Below are 27,942 nucleotides of genomic sequence, written 5' to 3'. Positions count from 1 at the left end.
CTTTATTTGGCATTTACTGGGAATGTTCTTCTCGCTCGTACTTCAGGAAATATCTGACATAGGGAACATTCTTTGTGTTTCCTTCTGTTTTGATCCACCACGCTTTTCTCTGCTTTGCTGTCCCCTGAATACTGATAAAACCAAGATGTTCAGAGGAACTGCTGCGAGCAGTGTCTTACGTGGCAGTACCGTAGCTCTGGTTGTTGTCCTGCTGCTTCCTACATTTAGCTTTAATACTTGTAATCTTGTCCGTAAAACTCAGGCTAGAACTGTCTGAAAAGGAAACTGAATTTTGTCTTTTTTTTTTTTTTAAAAAAAAAGAGGAAGATAATGCTTGCTTTTTCAGTGAAACTAATCTTCAGGGTCAATACTTCAAGCTTTCCTAGTAGGATACGGGTCAGTAGAAGTGAAATCGGTATCTCCTACCTTTATCATTAACTAGGCTAAGCAGTGTTTGTCCCAGGCTGTAGATGACACCTGCTGAAAGATGCAGGTCACCTTCGCTGGCGTCTGTTATTGCCTGAGACTTCATCGTGACAAATTTCTGACTTGCCTAAGAGTCACTCTGAAAATCTGCTTGGGCTGGGCTTTTGGTGTTTTTCTTGACCAAGTTTGAAAGGGAATCTTCTGTTCTTAGGTTGGTTGTGTGTGTGGTTTTTTTTTGTTTTTTTTTTTTTTTAATAAGCCCATATTTTGTAGGTCAATTAGGACGAGAAAACCTTTTGGGGAAGCTTGGCTCTGACACAGTAGCCATGTCCTCAGCCCAGGAAACCTAACTATTAGTTCCTCCTTTGCTGTAGCACCTGCTCTGAATAATTGGCTCTGTGTGCCTTGCAAAATGGGGCCAGTTTAATCTTCACATGGAAATAGCGTGGTCGTGGTGCTAAATATGCTGCATTGTTGTTTTCATAGCTAGCCAGACTTCAAAGAACTTAGTTTTGAAAATATTTCTGAAAGTTGCAGCCCCAGAATTGTCTTGTGCTTAAAGAGTCTTCTGCCACGTAAAAGCGGTGGGAGCGATGGGGTTACAGTGAAACCTGCGTGTAGTTTATAGAAAAAACAAAGCACAAATCAGGGCTGAAACGGTGCACCAAGGCCTTTTACCTGCTCAGAGCAGGGAGGATGGCAATGCCTCGTCTGCCTGGTAACAGGGGATCGGTTCTGTCTGGTTGTCCCATTTATAAGAAAATGATTATATTTGCATTTGTCTCATTGCCCGTATCCTGACTCACTGGCAGGTGCGGATAGTAATGCATAATCTAACGCGTGATAAATACAAATGCAGGTTTATTGTTTATCAATATAAAATATTTAAACACAATGCTAAATATTACGTGGGAAGTGAGTAATTGTTTGTTTCAGAAGCTGATAGTGGATTCATTTGGAAGTTGTGCTGACAAATAAACTTCTTCCAGCAGGTCTGGATTTTTTTTTTTTCATTGGTTTTAGCTGAGTTCCTTTAATTCCAGTTGCGGAATTGTTCCAATGATAAAAGCATGCAGTGACTGAAGAGGCCTGGCCATTCCAGCGTGACGAAGTGGGCTGCAGCAGTGTGTTGCGTAAATAGAAGTAGCTGTGTAAAGCTGAAACTTAACCTGTTTGCAGGTGAACAGTTTTGCTTGTCCCAGCCCGGGCACCAGTTAGGCTGCGCTGAGCTGACTGGGGAAACTGGTCCAGGTTTCAGCCGACTTCTGGGATTGCGGTGGTGTAACCAGGGAGCTCTGCCCATGTGAAGGCAGTGGGGTTCGTGTTGGTACCACGGAGGGAGTGAGGCAAGGGGTGTTTCTTCTGCTGGCAGTGAGGGCTTAAAATGTAGTAGGATAAAAGCTTTATTTTATGTGAACTTTTAGAGGGACTGAAGGAAACAAATAGATATCTTAGTTTCACATGGATCTTGCTCTTTAGGAAGGCATTGTCGGAGTCTCTAAAGGCAGTCGAACTCTCTGCTTTTCTCCCATACGTGAGGTGTGTTTCTCATGCAGTAATTTCAAGGAATTGGTTTGCGCTAATTCACTCCTAATAAACATTAAAGCCTTTCATTTATCTGTGAAATCCTTTGACGAAGCTGGCTGTCTGTGAGGAGCACCAGGCTTTGCTTTTAACAGGAAAGAAGGTGTGCAGTTCTCTTGTCTGTGTCATCGTGGAAAATGAGCCAAGGAATTGAACTGTGGCCTTTGTCAGCGCTGTGTGTTCTCCTGAATGTGAGACTTTTCCATAAAAATATTTCTTTTCTTTTAACGTGATCTGTTAGCTTTCTAAAAGGAGACCTAAGGATGTGACTCAACCCTACAGAAGGAAGGAAACATGAAATGTAGGCTGTTCTCCTGTTCTGAACTTGCAGCAAACCTTTGCAGAGGGTTCAGTATTGTTACTAAATAAATGCAGAACTGCTGTACTCTGCGTGAAAAATAGCGAAAGCACAGCTGCGTGTGTATGTTCTCAGCTTTTTGAAAAAAAACATTTGCTGTTAATGTCATCTTGCATGTAAGCAAAACAAAAAAGCACCCCACGCACCCTGTTTTAAGTTATTTAAATCCAAAGGGGTCTGAAGTCAGTCCTGCTCCCCCTTCCCTGTCTACACACAAAATGACATGGATCCTGCTTGCTATCAGGTGGGGGTTTGAGGTGAGGGAAGTCAGCAAACAGGTGAGCTGTGGACAGGAGGACAGTAGCACTGCTAGCTCTGCTTCTTGTTTTTTTACTCAGCATCTGCTGATCCAAAATAAAATTGGGATCAATACTGATTTTGGAGCTTAAGTGTTAAGCGTCAGTATTCAACTTCTTGGTTTATGGTAGTTTTTTTATCTAAAGGTAGCATGGAAAAGAAGGAAGGGTAGCAAGGAAAAGAAGATGCAAAACATGTTTCTTTTGTTCCTTTTATTCTACAGTTAGTGTTGAAAGGGTGTTCCATATTTAAAGGAATTATATCTTATTGAGCGTAGTACTGTAGGGGTGTTTTTTCCCTAGAGTGGTATATGGATAGTGTTCTGAAGTGTGGTTATACAATGAAAAAAAAAAAAAATACAACAACAAGCACACCCTGGTGACTTTGAAGCATTGGCAATGTTCACTCCTTGGTTAAGGTGTAAAATGGATTTTTATCCATAACATACAGATGCCAATGACTGACCAAACTACCCTTGCTGTTCTAAAATGTGGCAAGTCTTGTCTGTGCCACCCCTGGCTGGACCAGGGAAATCTTACTGACCGTTGATCGGTCACTAAACTGCCTTCAGCACTGCCACTTGGAGTTGTCAGCTGAAAGCAGCCTTGTATTTATTTTTAAAGCACAACTGGTAGCCCCTGTGAACAAGGGAGAGGCTTGCACAGCCATACAAACGGTTCTCTTGGCACTCGCTGCAGCTGAGGGAAGTGGAAATGCCCAATATTTCGGCATGGGACCAGAAAAGTCGTGATATGATAGAAATATCAGAGGCTGTTTCAGGTCTTCCACCCTGTAAGTTCATTCTTGATCTTGCCCTTTGAGGAACAGGCTAAGCGATGGAGAGATTTGATGGAAGCAGAGACGGGAGGAGCACAGGTGGGGAGAGGGGCTCTGTCCACGTGCACCATCGTCGGCTTTTTCTGCTTGATTGTAGCGAATCTGCATGGACCTCAGGAAATGGCTGACCTAGTTTCTTGGCTGGTAAATTAATAGACACGTCTGCTTTCTGTAGAATCTGATCGCAGACTGAACTGATGTTTAAAATGATTGACAATCTTGGAACGTAGAGATAGGATACTGACCTTATCTAGGCTTTGATGGGAAGGCACTTGAGAGGTGATGTGATAAAGGGATATGAAATAAATAACATGGCGCAGGGTGACAAGGAATGAGTAACTTCGTCGTGGTACCTGAAGTTGGCATCCAGTTAGCAGGCGTAATAGGTGCAAAATAAATCAAATCAGGCTCTTTTTTTCTCTCCACACAGTAATGTAACTGTGGCACTTGCTGTGACACTTGTGTTTATAATTTTAGTTTAAAAAAAAAACACTTGTGTACTTGTTCTCATAGCAGTACTGAAAATCAGTGTATTTAAAGGTAGGGGTAGTGCTGGTTGTGAGATTGATTGTGAGATATTTTTATGCCGAAGAATAGCGTGGGAGGGAAGCCAGTCTTATCCTGGTACAGTGCACTGGATGTGAAATCTGGGGCCTTGAGAGCTGCTTTGGAAGTCATCCTAGATCAGGACCTGAGTGTCTTCCCTGTGGCAGTCTCCTTCTTAGTAAAGATGCCAAGGGACTGTTCATTTTTCACCATCTTGTGTGGAAGGTGACTTTGTAAAGCTGTCTATGTGTGGGGGTGTGTATCCATATAAAATATGTGTGTTTATTTTCCCCAGATCGCTTTCATCCATGTACTAGTTAGCATCTCTTGTTCTGCAAATCCAGCCTCTGTGTGGAATTAGGCTTGTCTTTTTGGTGCTGTGTCCAGCAGGAGAAGCTCAGGTTAACCTGCTGAATGAGAACAAACCAAGTTCTCCCTCCCCTTGCCCCTGGGGGAGCAGGGGCAGGAGGAATGGAGCTGCCGATTAACAGCTCCAGCAGCTTTCCAACAGAGCTGCTCCTAACGTTATTCAGTGTTAAACAGTCTTGTTTAAATATGCGGAATTGTAAAATTCCACGCTAGAGATAATGCTTGGCGTGTTGGGCGGTTACTTCTCAGTGCCGGTACTCTGGTTTCCTTCCCTTTAGGCGACTGCCCTAGAAGTGGGTTGTTGATACTCTCTGCGTGAAACTGGAATTTTTTTACTGCTTGAAGATGGGACTTTTCTGCTAGCAGGTGTGCTTCAGATGTATTTTGTCACTGTGATTACTGTTGGTACTCAAATGCTGTGTGTAAACTGCCTTTTTGCAGCTATTTTGGTGGCTTCACGTTTCCCTGAAGTTAAAAGCCTTACGGAGCTTCGTGTGCCTCTCCAGCAGTGAGTGACGGGGTGGGAAAAAGTATTTTCAGATATTTCTCCTGTCTGGTGATTTGAGTTTGCATCATTTTAGTTGTTCACAGCCTGGATTGCATGTTTCCATCTGGGTTTGTTAAGGACAAACAGATCATCAGACTGGAAAGGACAGCTTAGAGCAGTGTGGTACAGGCTAACTTTCAGACTCGTGTTGTAGATACCACTGCATCACTGAATCTCCTTAATTTCGGTAAGGGAGCAGCAGTTTGACCATCACACAGTTAGTTGAACGTGCTTATACAGCTCAGCAGAAATAACCTAACCTTTCTCCAGCTCAAGTCTTTGGGTGGTTTGTCCTAATATGAAGGTCATCAAAAGATGGTCAATTACATGTTAGGGAGGAAAGCCAGCAGAAGCTAATTCTGCTGCTCACTTCCTGGGCTGCTGGTCCAGGCAGCCTTGGAAACTGCAGCCATACGTGGTGCGGGTGGTTAGTGGGATGTCCCAAAGACCCAAGGTTTGGGTGACTTGCATTTTGTGTCAATACATGAGCCCTGCTGGGAAGTTAACTGCACGCTTTCCGATTCAGATCCATTTTAAAATGATGCTGTGCTTCCAATCCTCTGAAATATATTCCAAATGGGACTTGGTTCTGCTCTGTGGTGCTTCATTAAGATGTTGTTTTACTAACCTGTTGCCTCAAAGCAAACTTGAGATAAGCATTGGCCTCCCCAGGTAGTTCTGACAAACGGCGTTGTTTAAGCGTAATTGGGTAACTTGTCTTTGTAGTGGCTTCGTGTTCACACAGAAACCCACACCAAAACTCTAAGCTGTAGTTTAGTTTAACACTGGCAGGAATTGTGTGAGTACCTGAAGCAGTAATCTGGCTAAAGAAATACTTGTTTATGCCTTTTTTATATAATTTTGGTTGCTGACAGAGAGCTTTCTGTGTGTGTGTATAAAGATGAGCAGGGAAGGACTGCAGTCCCCGCTGTGCAGCAGGTTATTCTGCGAGCTGCTACGAAAATAACTGGCGTAGTGCTATAAATGGTGTCTGGTGAAATAGATTTTTACACATTCCAGCAATTTTTTTTTCTTATCTCTGATTTCTGTTTTCTTCCTGGTGTATCTCAGTTTTAAGTGTAGCCTTCTACAGTAACATCTAAACAAGCAACGTGTAATGAGTGCTATCTCATGAGAGTGGACAGGATTTTTCTTCCCATGATGTAGCTGGAAGTTACGTTAACTAGAAGGCCGAGGCTCCGTTCTGTGGAAGATAGGCCAGGAGGTGTTTAAATAAATAAAATCACTGTTTGGGGGTAAATCTCTGCTCTGGAAACTTGGAAGATAAACCAACCTCACTGCGTAAGCGATCCCGGTGGTAGAGCTGGGCTTGCTAACTTCAGCTTACTCAGGCAGCCTCGCTGCAGTGTCTGAAGGAGAAGTCAAAGGGGAGTCCTCGTTTAATCCTGGGAGGAATTGCGTTGAGTAAGTACACAAAGCAAAACGGAGGTCTCTTCAAGATACGTCACGGTAGCGTGTTGAGTAACCTTAAAAATAACAGGAGGGTGATGAAAAGCGCAGCTTTGACTCTAAGCTGCTAACAAGAAAGCTGAGATTATGTTTAATGGTTAGATGGAGGGAAGCTGTAAGTGTATACAGATTTTAAGTCCTGCAAGAGGGCTTGACAGGCCCAGCTCCTTGAACAAACTGTCGTAATGCGGGAGTTGATGAAAGCTTGACTCCAGGAAAAAAAAAAAAGAAAAAAAAGAAAAAAAAAAACCAGGCTACAGCCAACGCCGTGAGTTCAGCTGTTTTGTTGGATCCAGCTACAATCCCCTTCTTATTTATGGCGCGGCTCTGTGTTCCTGGTGTAACAACTGCCCCCCAGTTTTCATCATGTTGTCTCTTTAATTTCCTGCTGTTCCTTGCAGCTAACCTCCTGTGTTCTTTGCAGCAGCAAAGGCCGTGATCCCCTCTCCCCCTGGGAGATAATGAGGACGGGTGAGAAAGTGGCTAATATTACCTCCTGCCACCACCGCTGTCTACTTGCTCTTTTTAAGCTTAAATAATTTTTTAGCAGTTCTTCTCAAGGTTGTAGTTCGTTATGTTAATTTTCAACATCAGATGTTTTTAGGTCTGCGTATCTCAAGGCTTTTCTTCTGACAGTGTCAGACTTGTGTAGAGGCAACTAATTCTTACTGGTCCAGTTTGGATAGACTGACAAATTTCTCACGGGAGACTTAAGGGGGTTATGTCTAGAGCTGTCCTAGGCAATTCCAGCATCCTTCTTGTTTTTAATTTAAAAAAAAAAAAAAGGTCATTCTGGCCAACTGATCTTTTTGTTGTGGGGAGGGGAAATGGGCAGTTTTGGGTCTGATAACAGAGCTTTAAGCTAGGAACCACTTAAGGTCTTGCAATTACCTTTTAAAGTCTGTCCTCCTGTCAGAGCTGTGAAGGCAAATGGTTTTTATAAAAGCTGGGAAATGAATCTAATCCTGTGATCATTGTCACGAGCAGCTCTGCTGCCAGTGTGACTTCAGGAGTAAGGGGGGACCGACTACTTGGGGCCTTGGTGCCGCCTTTGAATTCTGTGCATTTGCGCCAAGTTCTTGTTTGTCTGCTTTCTGATACTGGTTTTGTGTGCGCTTTGGGAGACTAAAGCTATAAGGAGGTGTTTTGTTCACCCTTTGGTTTTATGGATACTCACTCATATACACACAAGATTGCTTTTGTAGTTTGTATGCTATCTCAATGTTGAAAGCATCCAAGAGTGGCATTCCTGGATTATTTTTCATCTCCTTTCCACTGTGGAAAAGAACCGACTGTCCAGACTTCCCTGCCAGTAAGGGATACTTTTCTGTATTTCTTTGAGCATAGCTACAGGCAGTGTGATTTAACCGATGCTCTGAAACCAGAAGCAGGTTCACCTCGACTGAAGGAGCAGATACTAGGGCTTAACTTCCCCTTTCAGTCAAATAACAGCAGCAAGCTAAAAAAAAAAGCCAGCCTGCACTTACTGTATCGCGATCCAGCTGTGTAACTGTATGTTTTAAATGGTTCCCAGTCTGAGGATTTATAAGAGCAAAGCTGGGAGCTGCAGGTGCCTCCTCTTCCTCCTCCTCACCTAGCACCTCAGGTAGGTTTCAGGCTGACTTCATGTGTCTTTTAACTAATTTGCCCATGAAACCCTGGTCAAGGCCTCGATATCAAGTGTGAAACTTCAGTAGGCTGAGATTTCTCCAGCAACTGTGTTATTTTGGCCTGGTTGCTTTTCCTCAAATAATCCTGGGACAGGATTTTGTTTGTTTTGGTGGTGTGCTGTGTGTTTTTTAGTTCTTCTAACTAAAGCCAGCCCTGTGGCTTGGGTTTCTTGGCAGCTTGACTTGTGCCCACTGATTTCCAAGTGACAGGAGTGGAAATGACTGGGTTTCGTTGACTTTGTTACTGGCAGAGAGCGTTAGTTAGTGTGCATCGGGAACTGCTTGCCCTCTGCCTTCACAAGTGGAAAAAAGAAATATGTGGACAGGTTTCGGTTTCTCGCAGTTACACTGGTGTTGACTTCAGTCTCTTGGAGCATTTGTTTTGTAAATGGGGAGAAGTAGACTTGGTTAGGATTTTGGAAAGCACAAATAGTCTTGAAGATCAGTTACTTCACAAGCACTCATTTTTTCCTTAAAATACCCACTCAGGTGTTTTAAAGAGTAAGCAGGGCAGAAATAAGTTTTTATTCTTTAACACAGGGCTGAAAGCTACACATTTGCGTGCTGGGATCGGTGTTTATGATAGTGTCTTTGAACTGTTGCAACACTGGTGAATGCCTTAGTGATGAATATTTCTGATAACAATGCCTGTGCATCAGAGGAGCCTGTTAAAGGTAACCGTGGAGCTTGATGACAGCTGAAATTTGCTCTTGGCAGCTTCAAAATCGTGAACAATGACAAATAATATCACTTAAAACCATTGCTAACTCTTAAGCTTTCAAAACATTTTATTTAAAAAAAAAAAAAGCACAACCTTCGGGGGAGCTCCTGAGTTGTGATGAAGCGCAGCGATAAATTCAGATAAAAGCACCGAGCTGGTGTCTTCTCTCGTCCAACGTGTTCCCGTGACACCTCATGGGAGCTCCTGACGCAGCCGAGTGAAATTTGGAGTAACGTCTGTGTAAGGGCAGAGTTGTTCTGCGTGTTGTTGGTTCTGTTTTCATTGGAAACATCTAAAAATAAGATGCACTTTTAAAAAAATCATTCACTTACCAGGACACACAACTTGGCTTTAATGTATTAATGTTGATAGCTTGAAATATTCAGTTTAAACTGGGAATTTAGCAGTTCTGTTTCTTGTGGTGTGCATGAGTGTGACAGCGCCTTTGTGGGAGTCCAGGGTGCTCTAAGTACTGTGACCGCAGGCTGAAAACCTTTTCCAACAACAGCAGCATTCAGAAAGGGTAGAACAGATCGGGTGTATCCATCCGGACGTCTGTCTGTTGTCTTGTTATGCACCTCTCTGGACTTCAGTACGCTTTTTTGCTTTGGGTGTCTCTCAAACTTCTGTCTTGCTCTGTGTAAAGATGAGTTAATCCTACTCGAGGTTGGCTGGTGAGCACTGAATCCTTTTGCCGTTCACCTGCTCTTACCAGAGACCCCAAAGTGAGTTTTCTGCCTTTGGCTTTACAGAGTGTGGGCTACCAAGAGTAGAAAGAGTTGGAGTTGGAAAAGGTTGAGCCGCTCCTTGTGGTAGTAGCTTTAATGGCTGGTAGAGGAGTTATTCCAGAAACCATCATTGCAGGTGTTGCACTAGCTCGGCCCTACCCCAAAGTGCCTTTTTGGAGCGGTGATCCTTGGGGTAAGTTGGTATTGAAGCAGCTCGTTGGTGTTACGGGCAGAGTGGCCAATGGCAGACCCTAAATGTCTGTAAAACGCTGTTTGTATCTGTGAAGTTTCTTATGGTAATCAAAACTTTAAGTGTGTGTGTACAGGGGTTTATGGTGATACAGAAATTGCTTCCTACTGTCCGCTGCTTTGTGAGGGTGTAGAGGGGCAGAGGCAGTGGACGAGGCTTGAGAAACTGCCTTACAAGTACCAGCTCTTCTCACACGCGGTGTGACTTAGCTCTCTTTGATGGCCTTCCCCTTTGGTGCTGTTTGCCAGTATCGGTAGGATGCGACGCACCGAGGGCAACTCTCTGTACCTTAGGTTACCCCTTTGGAAGCCACCTGTGGGAATGGTGCACTTTGTTTGCTGGTTTCGAGGTCGGCAAAGTGCAGCTGCTAATGGCTTCTGCCATCTTTCAGGATCTCAGCATGGACCCGGGGTGAGAGAGACCACCCTTTGGAGCGAGCCTCCCTTCCCTACCTAGTTTTTGACTGCCCATAGTCTCGAGAAAACCTGGCCACGTTTTTAGGAACTGCTTGGTAACTTGTGTTCCTGCTCGTGCTCTCAGCTGCCGTAAGCGCGGTGTCTGCCATCTGGGACAGGGCTCGGCCCATGGGGCTGACCGAGAGCCTGCCAAGAGGCTGGTGGCCCTGTTCCAGGGAGGCAGGAAAGGACAGAGGTGGTGGATCCTGTTAATGGCTTCAGTCTAGCTCAGCATTTTCACTGAGACCACAAGCTTATCTCCAAACCTAAGGCTTGCCTAGGGAACAATTTATTTATATATCGTATTGCTAATACACTTAGTAGAACACAAACTATACTTTTACAGTCGTTTTTTATCTTAGTATGTTATCCTCATAAGTTTAATGTTTTTTAATGAATACTTTCTAATATTTTAAGACATTCCTCTAATAATCCAAAAACAACCAGTGTTGCAGTTTGACCTGGATGAAACTTTTTTCTCGGTGTATGTCATATTTGACATGCATTCTTCACTTTTCAGATTATTTGTAATCTCTGCGAAAGGATGACTTGATCAGCAATTTGGGATGCCTTGCATTATTTTATTTTATTTTTTTTAATTCAGAGTAGTACTAGTAAAGGATCTTTTGGGTAGAATATTCATAAGTCGAAGCAAAGTTATGTCCAGGATTAGAGTAGACTGTTCCAAATAGTTAACTTTTCACTGTCTGTAAGACATGAGAAGGTTAAGCTCTCAGCAGTAAAACAATTTCCATTATTTTTCAGTTGAGGCCCAAAAGTTTAACATGGATGTTTTTGCCAGATAGAATTGCACTCTGATTTTTGGAGCTGCCCTGCGTCAGCAGCTTGTGTTCCTGATGTGAAGCAGTGGGGAGATCTGAGTTACCCTGCGTGCTTGGCATCGTGTGCCCTTAGGGACTGCCTGGAAGGCTCTAGGCAGCCTCCGCTACGCTTATCTCTTTCCAGATTCACCCAATTTTACCTTTGCCATCTCTTCCTGTAGCAGAGTTCAAAGACGGCATGCTTGGCTCAGGTCCTGTGATGCTTGGTGGTGTGTGTGCAGCCTCGCTGCAGGTAACAGGCACGGCAGTGTTAATTACCTGAAAGCAAACCGGGAGTCTGCACTAAAATCTGGGATTGAATGCGTGTCACTGCAGTGCTAGATGGAGTTTCTGTAGCTAAATGCCTCCTCATGTAAGATAAGAGCAAGATGAATAATTATCTGTGAAACCCCTCTATTTTCTCTGCAGTTACACATTGACTGAAGCATGTCCAAGTGAAAAGCTTTCATTCTTTCAGACCTGGTAGATCTTGCTCAAATTTGTAATACTATTTTTGCTGATATTTGTATTTTTAAGCAAATAACCGAATTTCCACAAAAATACGTGAGATACAAGCGTAGAAGGCCAACATCCACTTCTGTATTTTGATGATAAGACGCTGAATACAGTTAATATTTATGGTTTTTAAAGGCTTAGTAACACCACACTCATTTTTATTGAAAGACTGAGGAAAACTACTGAAAGCCCCTTGATTGGCCAAGTGGTTTTGCATCGCTCTTGTAAACTCAGCTTGCTTGTTCTAGTTTCTCTCTGATGCTCACGACAGTGCCATAATGCTAAAGTAATTTTCTAGTGTAGTCACAGTGACAAGCATATCTTTATTAATGGGATTTATAGTTATGTAAGTCTCGCTTCCTCGGTCTTGTTTTTGTCGTGTTCCAATACTCGGAGATTGCTGGCAAACGTCTGCGGTGTTTGGAAAGTTCCTGCTGTAGGAAGCTCTGCTAGAGGAGCACCAATAAATCATCCGGTTCTTTGGCAGTGCCTTTGCCACATGAGATGTCCCTGATAAATTGCATAAGTTCATGAATGGCAATGCAAATAATTCCATAGTAGGTAATGTTTGTTCTAGCCCATGCTACGCGTGACAGGCCTTGAGCTATATCCCATCTCTTATGAAAGTTAACTATCTTCACTTACTATGAAGCTCCTTTAAAACAGATGATACGGAAGACTTTTGAAGGAAAATCTTGAAGGAATCTGAAGGCAAGGAGACTTTAATCAATCCTGCTGTAGCAGATGACTTCTCTGAGTGCTCTACACTGTGTGTGTAGCCCTTTCCTGCCAGCAGCCAGACACGTATGTTGTGTGCAGTTGATCAGTGCAGCTGTACCACATCCAACACGCCCTGTAGGCACTGAATCATAGTCCTTGCGCAGCTCTGTAGGAACTGAATCACAGTCCTGGAGCAGGTGAGCACTACAGCACCACACGGTGGACCCAGCTTCTTCCTAGAAGGCATGCATCTGCGGTGCGTGCACGCACACTTTGTTCGTCCGTCCTGCCAAGCTGGAGCTTGCTTCCAGGCTCCTGTTACACAGTGCAGGTAACACTCCTCCAGATGCCGCGTTTCGGAAGAGTTCGCGAGTCTCTGCCTCTGTTTGACTGAGCACGGGGCTCCTACATAGTGCTGCTGCCCGTCCTCCGGCCGCAGAGGTGGCTGAGGGCCCTGCTGGCTGCTCAGGAGGGAGCAGCCAGGAGCGTGCTCCACCTGTAGAGCAACTCGCTTGTCACATGGCTTTAAGGCTCTTTGCAAATGAAGTCCCTGATGTAAATTTGGAGGCTGCAGAAGGCAGGCGCTTCAATTTCAAATCTAGTTAGACTTTATTAATACCATTTATTCCTGTTATTCTATTACTCTTGAAATCCATGGTCCTAGAACTTAGTCCCAATGACTGCAGATGGGTACAGGGCTCGTGCTGATGATACTTCTGTTACGTGTGCTTTCGTCCACTCTGACTTATTGGTAAGTAGATGAAGTGAAGCTGTAATGTGTGGCTCTTGCTGCACTTTAGTTATGTGCAGCAACTTAACATCCATAAGCACTTGTACTGGGTGTGACTCTACAATGTGAGTTTCATCTCATACAGGGCCTTTCGTTCACGTGTGTATTTAATGTCAGGTTTTTGGCTGCATTTCTCTGTGAAAAACTGTACCCCAGAAGCTGTTAATCTTGAAACAAGTATTTCTAGCCTTGTAGTAGCAAAAATGCTTTGCAGTCTAACCAGTCTGTAAATAAAAGTAAATTTTTTTCTACTTGTGTGCAGTTTGAGAATAGTTTGATTTGGAAGGGATGAGCTGATTCCCTTGTCCTAGCTTCTATAACATGTATGTGACCATTTGAATATTGATGTTTCACTTGAGCAGGAAAATATGACAATTGTTGTTAAATGCTACCTTTGTCACCCCAACTACGAAGCAATTTAGAAAAAATGTAGAGCTTCTGTATTGACTTAGTCTGTAATAGGCATTGAATGCATGGTGCAGAGCCTCTGGAGATGATGGCCTTTCCAACTGTGTTGTCAACAAAGATCTTGTACTGTAGATACAGACCGAAGTGTTGGGAGGATGTGGGAGTGTAAGAATGGCTTAAAGTTCATCAGATTTCCTGTGCAGAAATAGGAGTCCAGTTGCCTCTAATGACTCTGGTGAGAAGCGGATGTAAGAGCTGAGGCAGCCTGCAAACAGCCCTCTGAGGGTGAGACTTCCTACTCGAGGTCTGAAGCACTGCAGTATCCGAGAGAACAAAAAGGTAAATATTTGGACCCTAAAAAGATCGTTCAGGCCATCCAAGCGAAGAGTTCAGGCTACTTAAACATGAGATTAAGTTAGGTCTTGTAAACAAGGCCAAGAGCTTGAAGTAATACCTGTAGACTAGATAACAAGCTTGTCTAAATCCAGCTGATTAGGAAACAGGAAAAAAAGGCTGTATTGACCAGATACCTAGATCAAGGGCTTCATACACCTTCCCTCTTCCCTGCTACCTGGTTTCAGTAGTAAGAGCATTTAAATTGCACCTAATGCAAAAGAAGCAGGCTCTTCTGCATAGCTGGGAAACCAGCCTCTGATCTGTGTGGGGAGTTCGGTGCCTGTGTGAGCCAGGCTGGTGCCTGTCTCGGCGGGAGCTGGGGCGCTTTGCAAATAGAGGTTTAAGGGGTGGGTCTAGGGAAGGCTCAGCACAGTACGCCCTGGTGAGAAGGTATTTTTATGGCATGGGAAATTCCTCAGTTCTAATCTTTGCTCACACTAGGTCTTTGTCCAGTGGAGAACCGAAGCTGTTCTTGGAGCCTGGATGTGCAACTGCTATCCTCTTGCTATGAGCCTTGCTTAGGAAGAGTTCTTGTAGGTTGTTTATCTTTAACCATTAGAGTCAATGCCAGTTGTGCTGGTCTGCTGGTTTGTGTCACACAGACCTTCCTTTATTCCACCTCTGTAAAGAGTAGACAAACTAGGACTGGTCCTGTGTTCATCCTGTGGATTAATTCCTAGTTTTAACAATATATTTTGTTCAGTCTGATGGCCAGGTGTAGTATAATTAAGGAGAAAACATTACTTGAGATCCAAGATCAAAAAAACGTGATGCCTGTGCTTCAGGATGATGAAATTTTCAAAGTTCTCTCTCTTCCTATATTCTCTTCCGTGCCTTGTAAGAGGAGCATCCTCTCACCAGTAGCAGAAAGGATTGCTCCTACTTGAGTCCCTGTAACTGTGGGCCTGCCATTTTCATACTGCTCTGAAAACCTGTTTAGTAACTAAGTTGGGGAATGCTTCATCTGTGTCCTGCCTGCTCACCTCAGAGGAGCTGAGCTGTTCTGTAAGGAGTAACTATTTTAAAGGGGAACTGAATAAAATGCTGGTTAGAGTTGTGTTTTTGTTTTTTCTCAAGTCGTGCCTCAGATATGTTCTGACTGCCCATAGTTAAATGCTCTACCTCATGTTTGAATATTCAAATGATTCCTATCAGTATGGCTGTACTTCCAGTTCCACATTTCTTTTAAATAGAGAAATACGCTCGTTGTATGGTTAAATGAGATCTGTAGTTAGCGGTTTCGGTTTTATGTTAAATGTAAGATCTGTGTTGTTTCTGCTGCTGCTTTTATGGTAAATGTAGGCACAGGTTCCTGAGCTCCAACAAGTTGAGTGAATTCAGGCTGGAAGAAAAAAGGTCTGATGGTAGCCAAAGTTGCTGAAATGTGAACAAGCTCTCCTGGGTCTTGAGCTGTTCCCCATGGAATAGCTCATAGTGGTGTCCTTTTTTATGTTTGCCTTGAGTGTTTTTTAATAAAGCTGGTAAGGGTAGTGTTCTTCTCAGATTCAGACCCTCTGTAATACTTCAAGTTTTTCTGAGAAACTTTTTTTTAAAGGATGGTTGCTAAGCCATGCAACTGTGAGCTCAGAATGTCAAGCCCAGTGTTTGAAAGCTGAGATGCGGCACTGAAAGGAGAAAAGCACTTACTCCAAAGTCATAGAAAGGATTTCCAACTGTAATTCACAGAGGAAAGCTGGTCAGTGTTTTGTTTCGTAAATTACACTTCAGTTAATGCATTGTCTTGGAATGATAGTACTTTAAACCCACGCCAAACGCTTGCTGTGGGGACAAGGAAAGGTTATATGTGAGTGCTTTCTGTCTCCACCTCTGCAACTCTTAATTTAAGTGACCGATCCTCTTTAGACACAAAATTAACTTCTGGTACGTGAATGTTTCAGTGCCTTCCCACTCAAACACACAAAGAATATCATCAAATATTTAAGTCCGGTAAATAAAGAAAATTAGCAGTTGAAAATGGTCAGAGCACCTCTCGAGTGCTATGGAGCTATGAGGAAGCTGAGCTGGACCGTGTTTTGGAAACAACTCGTTTAATCTTTGTTATGCATTGGAGCGTCATCATTATTAACTGTGTGATTTACAGCTGAAGCTCAGACTATTGAGTTGTAGTATTGCTTCTTTTGATCTTAAACAGCTTCATTACTCTCCTGAAAATAAAGAAATGAGAACTTACTTTTTCAGCTGTGTAGAAGGAAACTACTGGGGATATGTTAATAGCTCTCTGACCAGCAATTCCTCAAGTCACAGAGCAGTTTCTTCTTCCAACTGGAAATTGAAGTTTTGGCACTGTAAGTTGGCAAGGAAAAAATAACTTTGCATCGTTTTGGTGAGTGATGGAAGTTTTCAACCAAGTTTTGTTTTCTGTGGAAACTACCTATATGAATTCTAGCATTTATTGGTTTTCCTGCTTTTATAGGGGACTGGATGTGTTGTTTTTTGGATCTTTTTTTCATGGCTGCCATACTATGAAGAGTAGTCTGTCAGAAGCTCTGCAGGGGTTATTTTGACTGCCCAGTTTGCGTGCTGTCTTATGGCTGGCAACAGAACTCCTTATAAACTACCAGAAGCCTTCTGACAGTTATCTTTAAGGATCTTTATAGGGATTTTTTAACCCGTCTTTCTATACTGAGCCTTTCAGATATGCATTAACCTGCTGAAGGGTTGTTGTCACTCGCAGTCTGTTGTGATCCACGTTGGGGAGGGTGCATCACCTCTAATCCCTGTTGCTGTCTCTTCTACTTTGTGTTTTGGGCTAAGCAAAGTCGAGCACAGATAATGATGTGTCTAACACGTGATTTTAAATGTGGTTCATGTCTCTGCAACAGTGTTGGGTATACAGGTTGATGCTAGGCGGAGTTATTTGTGGAATCCTAGAATAGCTTGGGTTGGAAGGGACCTTAAAGCCCTCTGGTTCCAACCCCCTTGCCATGGGCAGGGACACCTCCCACCAGCCCAGGTTGCCCAAAGCCCCATCCAGCCTGGCCTTGAGCACTGTTAGGAATGGGGCATCCACAGCTTCTCTGGGCAGGCTGTGCCAGTGCCTCACTGCCCTCTGAGTGAAGAATTTTCTCCTTTATATCTAATCCAAACCTACCCTCTTTTAGTTTAAAGCCATCCCCCCTTGTCCTATCACTGCACTCCCTGACAAAGAGTCCCTCCCCAGCTTTCCTGTAGGCCCCTTTAGGTATTGGCAGGCTGCTGTAAGGTCTCTCCAGAGCCTTCTCTTCTCCAGGCTGAACGACCCCAGATCCCTCAGTCCCTCTTCATAGGAGAGGTGCTCCAGACCCCTGATCATCCTTGTGGCCCTCCTCTGGACTCGTTCTAATGTGTCTGTGTCCTTCTTGTGCTGAGGGCTCCAGAGCTGAGCACAGGGCTCCAGGTGGGGTCTCACGAGAGCAGAGCAGAGGGGGACGATCACCTCCCTCCCCTGTTGGCCACTGTTGATGCAGCCCAGGACACGGTTGGCCTTCTGGGCTGCAAGCACACATTACCGGCTCATGTTGAGGTTCTCATCAACCCTCAGGCCCTTCTCCTCAGGGCTGCTCTTGATATTCCTATACATAGGAGCTAGACAGAGCTTTTAGTTTGAATTATTTGCCATGTCAAGTTGTTTGAAAACCCACAGAAATGTAAATTTTTGCCTGCTAAGTTACAGATCACGGAGGAAATGGCAGCTCGGGCTGCCACAGGCCTCACCTTGGTGGTGTCTCTGTGAGGTGAGCGTCCGAGCGGAGCCAGGCAGAGGGCTGGAGCTCGGGCTGTTGGGTTGGCAGTTGCTGGTTCGTGCTGAGTTAAAGGAAACACTTTGACTTCAGTTTCCCTCCAGGCCATCCCTGTTACCTGCTGTGAGGATGTGGGCCCAGCTCTGACACAGGGCGTGCTTGGCCTGTGAGCGGGCTCTTGCTTTAATGCTGGCAAAGCCTGAAAAACCTCTTGAGATAACTTCAACCCCCTGACTAGAAACTGCTGTATCTGACAATAAGGGCTGTTTTGCCACAATATTTCAGCAAACTTTCTAGCATGGAGTACTCTGAATTATTATTTTTTCAGTAAAATGCATTACCTCCTGTTACTGGCTTTACTATTTTTTCCGGCTGATGCAGCCTGTAATGTCAGCGTGTTCTTCTTGTAGCTCACATGAGGACAACACGTGGAGGCTTGGGAAGTGTTGGCTGAGGTTGTGCCTGTTGAAACACATATGCCAGAGCAAAACAAACACTGTGTGACTCACAGAAGACTTTTTGCACCTTTATGGTTAATAGTTTTCTTCAGCATGAGTTTTGTATGGAGAGCAAGATTTAATGGGGCACTGTGCTGGGGAGCTGAATTCCACCTTCCCCTTCAGTGACAAAACTAATGAGGTAAGGGCTGGTCACCTAAATGAATAGGTGTAAATGAATAGGTGTAATGGCTGCTGAAGTGAACGGGTGAGGTCTCTGTAATTTACCAGAAACAAGTAGGTTTATTGTCTGCTTCCTTCTTTTGGACTCGTCCTTACAAAGCCATGCCAGCGCAGTATGTGGAGGTCAAGCAAGGATGTTTTCTGAGAACGAGCGTATTCTTCTGTTGTTTACCAGCTATTCTAATTAGCCTGTCAAAGAAACAGTGTTAATTTGCTTCACAGACGTCTATTGAAGTAAAGAAAACTATTTTTTGAATAAATACTGACTGAAAACTTAAGAGCTAAGCTGGCAGCTGCTTAATTCTTCAGTGTTGTCATTTGTATCATAGGTTACAAGCTCTTGACAGATTTTATCAATGGAAACAGATTATCTAGACCATATAAAAGGATACAAAGGGTACTTACTTTGAAAGCGTGATTTTTTTATTATTATTTATTTCATTTTTTTCCCAAATTTCTGTAGGGACCAACAGTGTCTTTCCTCAATAGTTCCTTGTGTTGTACCAGGCTTAATTCTTTGCTCAGCACCAGCAGATCACAGAGTTCCTCTGAGAGTGGATGTTTCCATGATTTTTCTTCTCCCCTGTACCCGTTACTCTTGTGCTACGTTGACTTATCCCATCTGGAATTGCCCTGGAGCTGTAACTCCTGGCACTTCTTCCCTTTCTTGCTGAAGGGCCAGCACGCAGGAGTGGGGTGCCAGGGGGAAGCTGCAGCATGGGCAGTGCTGAGCAGGGAGAGAGCAGTGCTGGGATAGCACGGGGCAGGAGGGTCTCTGTGCTGGGTTAGATACAGCTTTCAGTAAGACAAAATTCTGCGTGCTACTTAATGTAATTAAGGTTTGAAGGCATAAAACTGGCGATGTGAGTTGGTCCAGTGGAAGTGTAACCCAAGTTTTCTGTTTAGTGAAATCATCAGTCATGCTTGAAAAAAAAAAATCTATTCTCTGGTACTGAATAGGAAGCTTTTTCTACTGCAGCGTAGCAGGATAGAAGGATCCAAGTATTTGAGTGTTGAAGGAAATTACGCATGTTGCAATTGCATAAGTGGTCACAGCCACGAGGACTTTCAAATCCAGTTGTCAGGGCTGAAGACAGCGATCGTGCTGCTCTGCTCAGCGATGTACTGAGCTACGTGTGAGTGTAAGACCCTACGGCTTCCATCAGGGAGTTTTAACTGAATTGTCAGGAGTTGTTAACTTCATATAGCTCCTTGGCAGGAGGAGCCATGCCTGAAATACGGTAGGATAACAATTGTTGAAACAAAGCCTACGCTTTAACAAAACGAGTAAGGTGTCATGGATGTTTCTTGGATTTCTGGAGGTTTCTTGGATTTATGATTCCTCAGGAGAACAAATCAGTACTTCATACAACAGTGCTGGGAGGGGGGCAGTTGATAATTGGCCAGGTACTGCTTACTGTATGTGCACACAAACTAGCAAAACTTACCATTGATTAACATTGCTTTTCTTGTTTTTACTTCTGGAATATCTGTAGCAAAAGACTTTGTTTCAGTGTGAATAATAGAATAAATTTATTTTATTTACCAGTTAAATTTTGGATAATGACCCTTACTAATCTGCAGAGTCCTTGCCTTCTCCTCTTCTTCTAGTACTGCTGTTTGGGTTTCAGGATTCTTTGGTGGGAAGGAGAGGAGGGAATAGGTGGTAACTTCTGATGATAGCTTTCAGATCCCCCAGCCCCAATACTGCAGAGCCCTTCCCTTTCCCTTTTTCCTTCCTGAGCAGGGACAAATCAGTAGTATTATGTTTTCTGATTAGAAATTTCACTGCGAAACAGCATACTTTCCTATTAAACGCTCGTTAATCAGGATTATCTAATGTAAAAGGAGCTGAAGTAGTACAAATTAACACTGAATATTTCATGTCTCTTCAGCTGGATCTGCAGATGTCATTAACGTGACAGGTATTTTATATTTCTGAAACAATCTCTAATATGAGATGCATTGCAGGATGGGGTTGACGTCTCTACTGAACAAAGAGAACAGTACTATAAAATGGGAGGATTGTTTTTTAAAAGAACCCTTGAGATGTGAAGTACCTGCGGGGTAGATTCTGGTACCAGGAGCAATGCCTGCAGTAGGAGCTCCAGTGGCTTTACTGGAGGCAGGTTAAGTTACACCACCCAACTATAGGTAAATTAGCTGAAATCCCTGAGAGATAAGCCTGCCAAACCCCCCATGGGACAGGTTTATGTAATACCATAATGCAAAGGATTAGTTTTGGCTAGTTCATCACCCAGTCACTGCACTAAAAAAGGTAGATGGTTGTTGTGTAAACCTTCTCCAAATAAACTGAAAGACACCTGGAGTGCTTGCGGTAGATCTCAATGGAACATTTCCATAGAAAATGTTGTTCTGTTGCACTATAAGAGTCTAAATTTCGAAACCAGAAAATTAATTTTGAAGCAGCAAACGTAAGTAATCTTAGTATGTTCAGAAAGGAGTAAGCTGTTATTGACCTCATCTGTCTTTAAATGATGAGAACTGTAGCAACAAAGCATTTTCCCCAGTATACACTATACATACATATATATATGCCACTGTACATAGAGACTTTCTTTTTTTCTGCTGCAACTGAATGTAACTTGGCTCCGTAGTGCTGAGATGTAATGCTCTATTTCTGATGCTTGTGATCATGGGTAGCTGATTGCCTTACTGACTCACTGAACAGTTTGTAAGGATGCCTCTTTATTTGCTTGTACTGTCAGTTCCATAAAATCACAAGTGTTTTATGTTTTATTTGGATTCCTAAAGCAGGCTGGCTCCTTGGCACCGCAGGTTTAACACCAATTTACCACTGGCGCTGGCTGATGTAATTGAAATGCTGTGTATTGTTTCATTTTAATGGAATTCTTCTGTTTGTTCAGATTCTGAAGAGAAGCTGCTGCATCGGTAATCTGAGGAAGGGGAGTTCTCTGTTAAGACTGCAAGAAGATACTACCAACTGGTAAACACTTCCTTAGGTGTCTTTGCTTGCTGAGTGTTTCTTTGTTTTCTCTAGTATTTTAGGTCAAAGAGTGCAAATTATTTTGATCTATTGAAAGCCAAAAGTAGTCTATGCAATAACTTATTGTGCTTAACTGTAGCTCACCAGACAAAAGGCACAGTATTGGTCAATAGCATGTGGGGATTTAAATAGAATACGGAGTGATTAAATTCTTCCCTACCGAGCGAGAAAAAAGACTAACCTTCTTTCTGTAGTGGAATTTTGAGCGTTGTCTATTTGCATTTTCCAGTAAGACTAATACAATGTGCCTGTGCCTCTTACTATACAAAGGCTATTTACTTGAAGTGTAACTGAACAGTGAAACTTCAGATCTGATGCTTCAGAGCCTGGAGGGAGAGAAAAAGGGAAACTTAAAAGAAATCTGTTTTAGAAGTTGAACATGGCTAAGCATGCTAATTGAAATTTCCAGGTGCTTTGGAAGATGTTATTAGTGTGCTTTTAATTATTCTAAGGGTGTTCAATGAGACATAATTTTCACTGAAAATAGTACATGATAATATAATTAAGGATGTATCATAATTCACAGGCATTTATAATCACGTGTAGGTTGCCAGTAGGTTCAGAACGGTAAAAAGATCATCAGGGAAGAGCTACAATCTCTTACTGGCAGCTTACCAACCCAGTTCAGGGGTTGAGCTACTTTGTTCCAAGCCAGTCAAAAGGAAACGTGAGAATTTAGGCCATCTGAATGTGACTTGACATAGCTAAGTCCTGTGTGCATCCATAGGTGGTGCCAGATTAACAACTCACTTCTCAAATACTCAGTGTCGTAAATAAAATAGCAGTCTTCAGTAGGGAGGGGAAGCATCCGGAGAGATGTAAACTAAGCATGCAATTTTCCTTTGTGACTATCCCTTACTATATACCTTCTATAAAACTTGAATCCTACGCTTCTGTTACTGCTACCATTTGAGCTATGGGGCTGAGTAACCCAGGAGACAGTTGTTAGCCCAGAACGGGATGAGCAGCTGGGTCCAAGGATAAACGCGAAAAGCAGCAGCAGCATCCTAGCCAGTAAGGAAACATTAAGCTTCAGTGACCCAAATATTTACAGATGCTTATTAAGCTTCCCATGCCAGTTAATTTACCGAAGTTTTATAAACAACTGAAGATAGAATAAAGTTGTGTTGTACAGCTCTTGCTAATAACCAGGGTTGACAGAGAATATTAAAACACTTTGTCCTGCTGCTCTGCCAAGCCTACAAGCCTTCAGAGCTGTGCTCTCATTAATATATGTGCATCTGTCAGAAATGACGTAGCGAAAACATTTGACTTCGTCTAGGCTTTTTTATATGTAGCTTGCATGTAACAGCAATTTGTGAGCTATAATTTCAAGAGCTCTGGTGCTGAGCTCTGTAAAATAGCTCCGGATACTAAAATGCGTATAAAACTTCTTCCCAGATGCCCAGTTTGAAAGTGCGTGCCCCTTCAGTTTACAGCAAAAAAAAAGCCCTGTGGTTTGTAGTACGTCACAGTTTGAGGTACTTTACTGACATCAGTCTTGAACTGCATTGTAATTATCATTTTTAAGTATTGTAATCATTTTAAAGTATTGGATTATTCTGTTCATACATGATAGAACAAATGACGACGTATCTAAATTTGGGTGCACAGCTTGCCCTGGGCACAACTGAAAAGCTCGTTAGCCCAGCAGTGAGGGCAGTGCTGGAGGTCATCTGTGCATTTCCTTACTCAAGCTTCCCTTCCCAGCCCCCTAGCCCCATCTCTTGCCAAAAGAAGTTGAACAGGATGGCCATGCTGAGTGAAACTGGGTAGCTCTAGGAGGGAGCTCTTTGTCTGCAACCGTGGTAAAATGTTTGTCTTCCTTCAGTATTTCCTTTAGGACCAAGCAGGGCTTTATTAGCTCACGGGTAGCGTTGCATAAACTTGATCTCACTGTTTCCAGCATGAGCTTTAAAGGCTGGGAAGACACCAGGTGAGAACCTGCTCAGCTGTAGCACATTGTAGAGCTCCCCGAGGTCTCCGTTTGGAGCTCCCAACTCTGGGAATACGCTGGAAAGAGAATGTGATCGCGAACACCGCATCGCTTGTGGCACAGCGTGTCCGCATCTTGGTACTGAGATCAAAATGTTTAGCCAGCTGGGTGCTAGTGTGGGGCAGGCCAGCCCAAACAGCTGTATGAGACGTGTGCCTCTCTTACCCAGATGTTGTTCTGAATAGTCTTCCTTTTGGCTGTGATGTTTCTGCAGTCTGTTATCACAGGCAGTGAAGGACACAACATTTTAGTGTTTGCCCTGTTTTTCATGTAGTAGCTTTTCTTTTTCATTATGTTACCTTGTATAGGATTGTTTTTTCAGAGCATCAGTCATTCAGAAAAGATCTTGCTAACTATCTCCTGTTTTTGAGTATAATCTCTGATAATTATTCATTCTTATTCTATAGCTGCTTCTCTCATCCGCAGCTTGAACTTGTGTGCGTGCTTGAAGATCTAAAAATCTTTCCATGTAACTTAAAATGGTTCCCCTGTAAAATGATGGTGGGGAGGTGTCTTAGGCAAACTGATTAGCATGTTGTGGAGTCTGTTCCAGCACTCATGCTGCACTGTGTGGGGATTAACAGGTTTTGCATTTTGTGCTAATTTTAATAAGCATGAAAACACCTTTGGTATAATGTTTGCAGAGTGGGAACAAAAGCATCCATGTCACTTCGTTATTAATTTTGGGAACTCTTTGTTGTGGCTTGTACAGCTTGTACAAGGGTAGCGTTTCTCTGGCTGACACAACTTTAAATGTTCTGCTTCCTTGTGGGCAGAATCCTTAAAATTTCTTCAGTAATTATTTCAGTCTCTTAGTGCAGATCCCTTGGTATCTGCCAGACTTGAACAGAACAGGAAGGTTTGTTCCTAGCTGTCCCCATACCTGCATGCCTGCAGAAGTTTAGTAATGACGGATCTCATCCAGAAGAGAGATTTTGTTGAGCGAGGCCATATTGCATGTGTTACAGACTTCTGTATGGCTTTGACTGCCTGGGAAGTTTATTTAAAAGTTAAATGTGCCTCAAGAGATATAAAGCAAGGTTCTGTTCTGTTTTGCTCGATGCTAAATGTTTCCTCTATTAAACAAGGAAATAGGTGTTAAAAAACCTGCAGCTTTTAGCGTGCGCTCTCAGAAGGAGGTTTTTCATTTGGGAAGCCTTATGTAGCGAGTATAGAAAGGAATGAAGTTCCAAATGCTTGAGTAATGCAAAAAGCTTTCACTGCAGAGCCTACCAGATAGCAACTGTAGGATATTGGGAAACCACCAGGATAAAAGAATAATCCATCACCATAAGGTCACATACTGTAAATACATAAAGAAAAACAAATGTCTTTCTGACAGCGGAAACCACTTTTACTTCCCATTTGTGGCAAAAGTTAAAAACCATCTCGCTTTGATAGTGCTGCTCTAAATATATTGCTTCAGGTTTGCCTATAAATTCTCTTTACAGTTGGGCAGAGCCTGAACTGATGTCACCTCTGTGATCGTGGGTTTGTTGAGATGGTTCTGAGAAAATGGAGCTTGAGTGCACACGCACACACACCTCTTGTGTTTTTGTCACTCTCTAGAAAAGATTTTGGTAGAAATCCTGATGGTTTTATTCATTTTTTTATCAGCGTGCCTTTATTTTGTATTAATGCTGGTATCTGAGGCAAGAAAGAGGAACAGCTGGCAGTTTTTAGGTCGAACTGAGCCATCTTCTATTTGCTGGATTTTGTCTTGGGGCTTGTTTAATATGGCTGATTGCAATAGCATGGGAATAGATGAAAGGCTTATAATCTTCTGTGCAGTCCTGGTTTGAAAGCTGAATTTTGCATTCATTGCTGATACGTACTTAGTCTGCCTGTGCCGATGCAATGTAACGTGGTATGTTTTCTCCCACAGTGGACATACAGTTACTTGAAACCTTGAATGAAGATGGCAGTAACCTGCAAATGATCAGTGACAGGTTTTTTTGGACTGTGATCAAGTGGAATCCAATGCAGAGCTGTTCCAAAATGCTCTTGCTTTACATGCAGTAGTCATGCTGCAACACAGTAGAGTAAGCTGAAAAAGAAGTGAGGTTTTCAGTCTGATTTAATGGCTCGCGTAGCACGCTCTGTGCTCTGCTCGAGACTTGAGCCATGCCGTTTTGTTTATGAAGGTGAAGCTGCTATTTTTCTTCACCTGTAAATAATTGCTCAGGACAACATGAACTGTTTAGTTCTGTTTGTTCAATGAACCTTCAAATCAAAGACATTAATTTAAGGGTTGTTTTGACTTTTCAAAAAGTCACTTTTAAACAGACCTGCAAAATATGTAAACTTTTTTCACTAGAGCGGCATTTGGCCTGAGAAGCTGTGCTTGTTGAGACAGGTGATTGAGATTTCACATTACATTTTATATGGTCTGTTCTAGGAGGTTGATGTCAGATGTTGCTTATTTCACTTCCTGGCTTACAGAAGGACTCTTACATGCTTGTCAAAGGAAACTTCTAATTTTTGTGTTTTTTTTAAAAAACTCTGTAGGGAGCTGGACCACTAACATGTAGCCCCATCAAATCTGGTTCATGCCCAGCTTACTGCTTGGCTGCAGCTGCAATTTTATTATTTTTGCCTCCTTTTATCTCATTTTGGAAGTAATTTTGGAGGTTACTGAGCAGAAATATTGTGCAGGTGTTGAGACTCAGTATCACTAAATTACAGTGCAGCAATTAAGACTTTGTTTTACAGCTTCTATTCTCTTCCCCGTCTGTTGGACAAAGCTGTTAAATGCACATGAAGGTCCCTAGGAGCTAGACCCAGACTCTGGTATTTACACACACTGTCTGTATTACGGAATTTTTGAGCATGCTTTCATCTGAAATGTTTCTGAATAAACATTTAGGTCGCAGGTTAAAATAACTTGGTTAGGTTCTTCCTTTCTGGGCACAGAGTGATACGATTGCTTTGAGTTTTCTCACTTATTATTTTTTGCTAGCATGCGATCGCCCATGTTTCTCTCTGCATTAGAGTAATTGTGATCTTTGATTAGTGGAATATTACTGTTCAGCTGATGTGAAAAGCTTCCTTTATTTAATTTGAGCAGGAATGGTTATCACTGCTCTTTCTGGACGGGTGACAGGGTAGAGGTGAAGGCATTGCTAGGCTGGTGGGAGGTGGTTTGGGGACTCCCGGAGCTGTGGGATGGCTCCTCTGGCTGCAGGGGATCTGCTCTGATGGCTCCCAGCACAACTGACTGCTGACCCAAGCCTCTGCCGTGGAGCCAGACTCCTGCACGGCGTTGCTCCTGGCTTGTGCATGAGTAACTGCTGCGAATGAGCTGCTGCCGAGAGCTGCTTAGTCGGGAAGTATAGGGATCTTCGGGAGGAGGTAAAAAAAAAAAAAAAAAAAAGGCAAACTGCTTAGTATCCCCTTGAGTCTGAGAGAAGCATGTGGCATGAATTACTGCTGCTAGTTTCAGTCAGAATGACTTTTCAAGCTCTTTAAAAGCTAGCGTGTCTTCTCTGAAATCTGGAATACCTGAATCCGTTGCACCTGAGCAGCAGAGATGCTGCTGTGGTGCTAGCCTAAGATGCTTCGGTCTGGGTTCACCCTGCAGTTCTACCTGGTGGGGCACTAACGGGGGCTTCAGTTCTCGTTTTCTAGTACTGTTGAGGATTATGGTTAAAATTCAACAAAAAAAATAAAGCAACAGTGAAGATCTTTTGGGTGGTCAGTTGTTCTGTTCTCTCTTCGGTTCCCTTTCATGGCAGAAGTTCCCGTTTGTTGATAGGGCCTGGTGTAATCCTGAGGAAAGTGGTTTACCCTGAGTGTGGAAATGTAGATTGTAAGAAATAAGGGCTCTTCTGTGTACGTGTTGCTGAAGGGGGCACGGGGCTTGGGATTGCTTGGAGCCGATAACATGCTCCTAATAATGGTGAATGGGAAAGCCCTCTTGACCTTTTCTTGTCTTAATGTTTTCCTTATGCAAGTGGGTGAGTATTGATGCAAGCTTCCTGGGACAGGGTACGGCTTTGTTTCTGTTACTCGCGTCTTAGTGAGTCACAGCTCTCTTCAACTGTCATGTTCCCCCCCCCAAAAATTGCATCATTTACAGGGCTCAGATAAAGAGCTGTTGAATCACTTGGCTGGCGTTCAGGAACACTTCACAAAGGGGTGTTAACGGTATAACTTCAAAGGAAGTATTAATAGCAGAAAAATAGCAAGGTTAAGTAGTCATAGGGAAGTTAAACACGCAATAGACAGACAGCTAACAGCAATATCACTTGATGTTGTGAAGGTATTCAGTATCTGTGCCTAGCATAGGAATGCTTAAACACTTTTTGAGGAGGGAAAACCTGAATGCTAGGTAGCTGTTCAGAATTCCGCTTGTGTAACATACGTGGTACTGAATTACTTGAGGACTTAGGCTTATGAAAGTTCAGAAGAAATACAGGACACAGTGTGCTACCAGAAACAGCAAGTTCAGTTGTTTGTGTAATTGACTATTAGACACAGGACTTGCTGCAGTAATTCTTGCAGGCTTTCTTCCCCTTCTCCCTTTTTTTTTTTTTTTTTTTGCAGTAAAGCATGAGGGTGCTTAGCCTGAAATATAACAGTTGATATTC

General features: G+C 43.0%; 1 protein-coding gene across 7 annotated transcripts in view; it reads left to right on the top strand.

Moving 5' to 3' along the window:
• The window catches only part of CYRIB (CYFIP related Rac1 interactor B), a 95,378-nt gene that overhangs the window by 29,711 nt on the left and 37,725 nt on the right, over positions 1-27,942 (top strand). For 6 of the 7 annotated variants that reach the window (XM_048048507.2, XM_048048483.2, XM_048048498.2 and 3 more), the window contains exon 2: positions 21,218-21,297. The exons of the other annotated variant lie outside the window; for it this stretch is intronic. The gene's annotated coding sequence lies outside the window, so the exon portion shown is untranslated. The remainder of the gene's footprint in view (positions 1-21,217; positions 21,298-27,942) is intronic. 7 annotated transcript variants of the gene reach the window in all.

Source organism: Anser cygnoides, chromosome 2 (assembly GCF_040182565.1).
Source record: "Anser cygnoides isolate HZ-2024a breed goose chromosome 2, Taihu_goose_T2T_genome, whole genome shotgun sequence".
NCBI classification, from domain to species: domain Eukaryota; kingdom Metazoa; phylum Chordata; class Aves; order Anseriformes; family Anatidae; genus Anser; species Anser cygnoides.
Note: the sequence above shows the minus strand (reverse complement) of the source record. Positions and strands in the feature narration are given on the sequence as shown.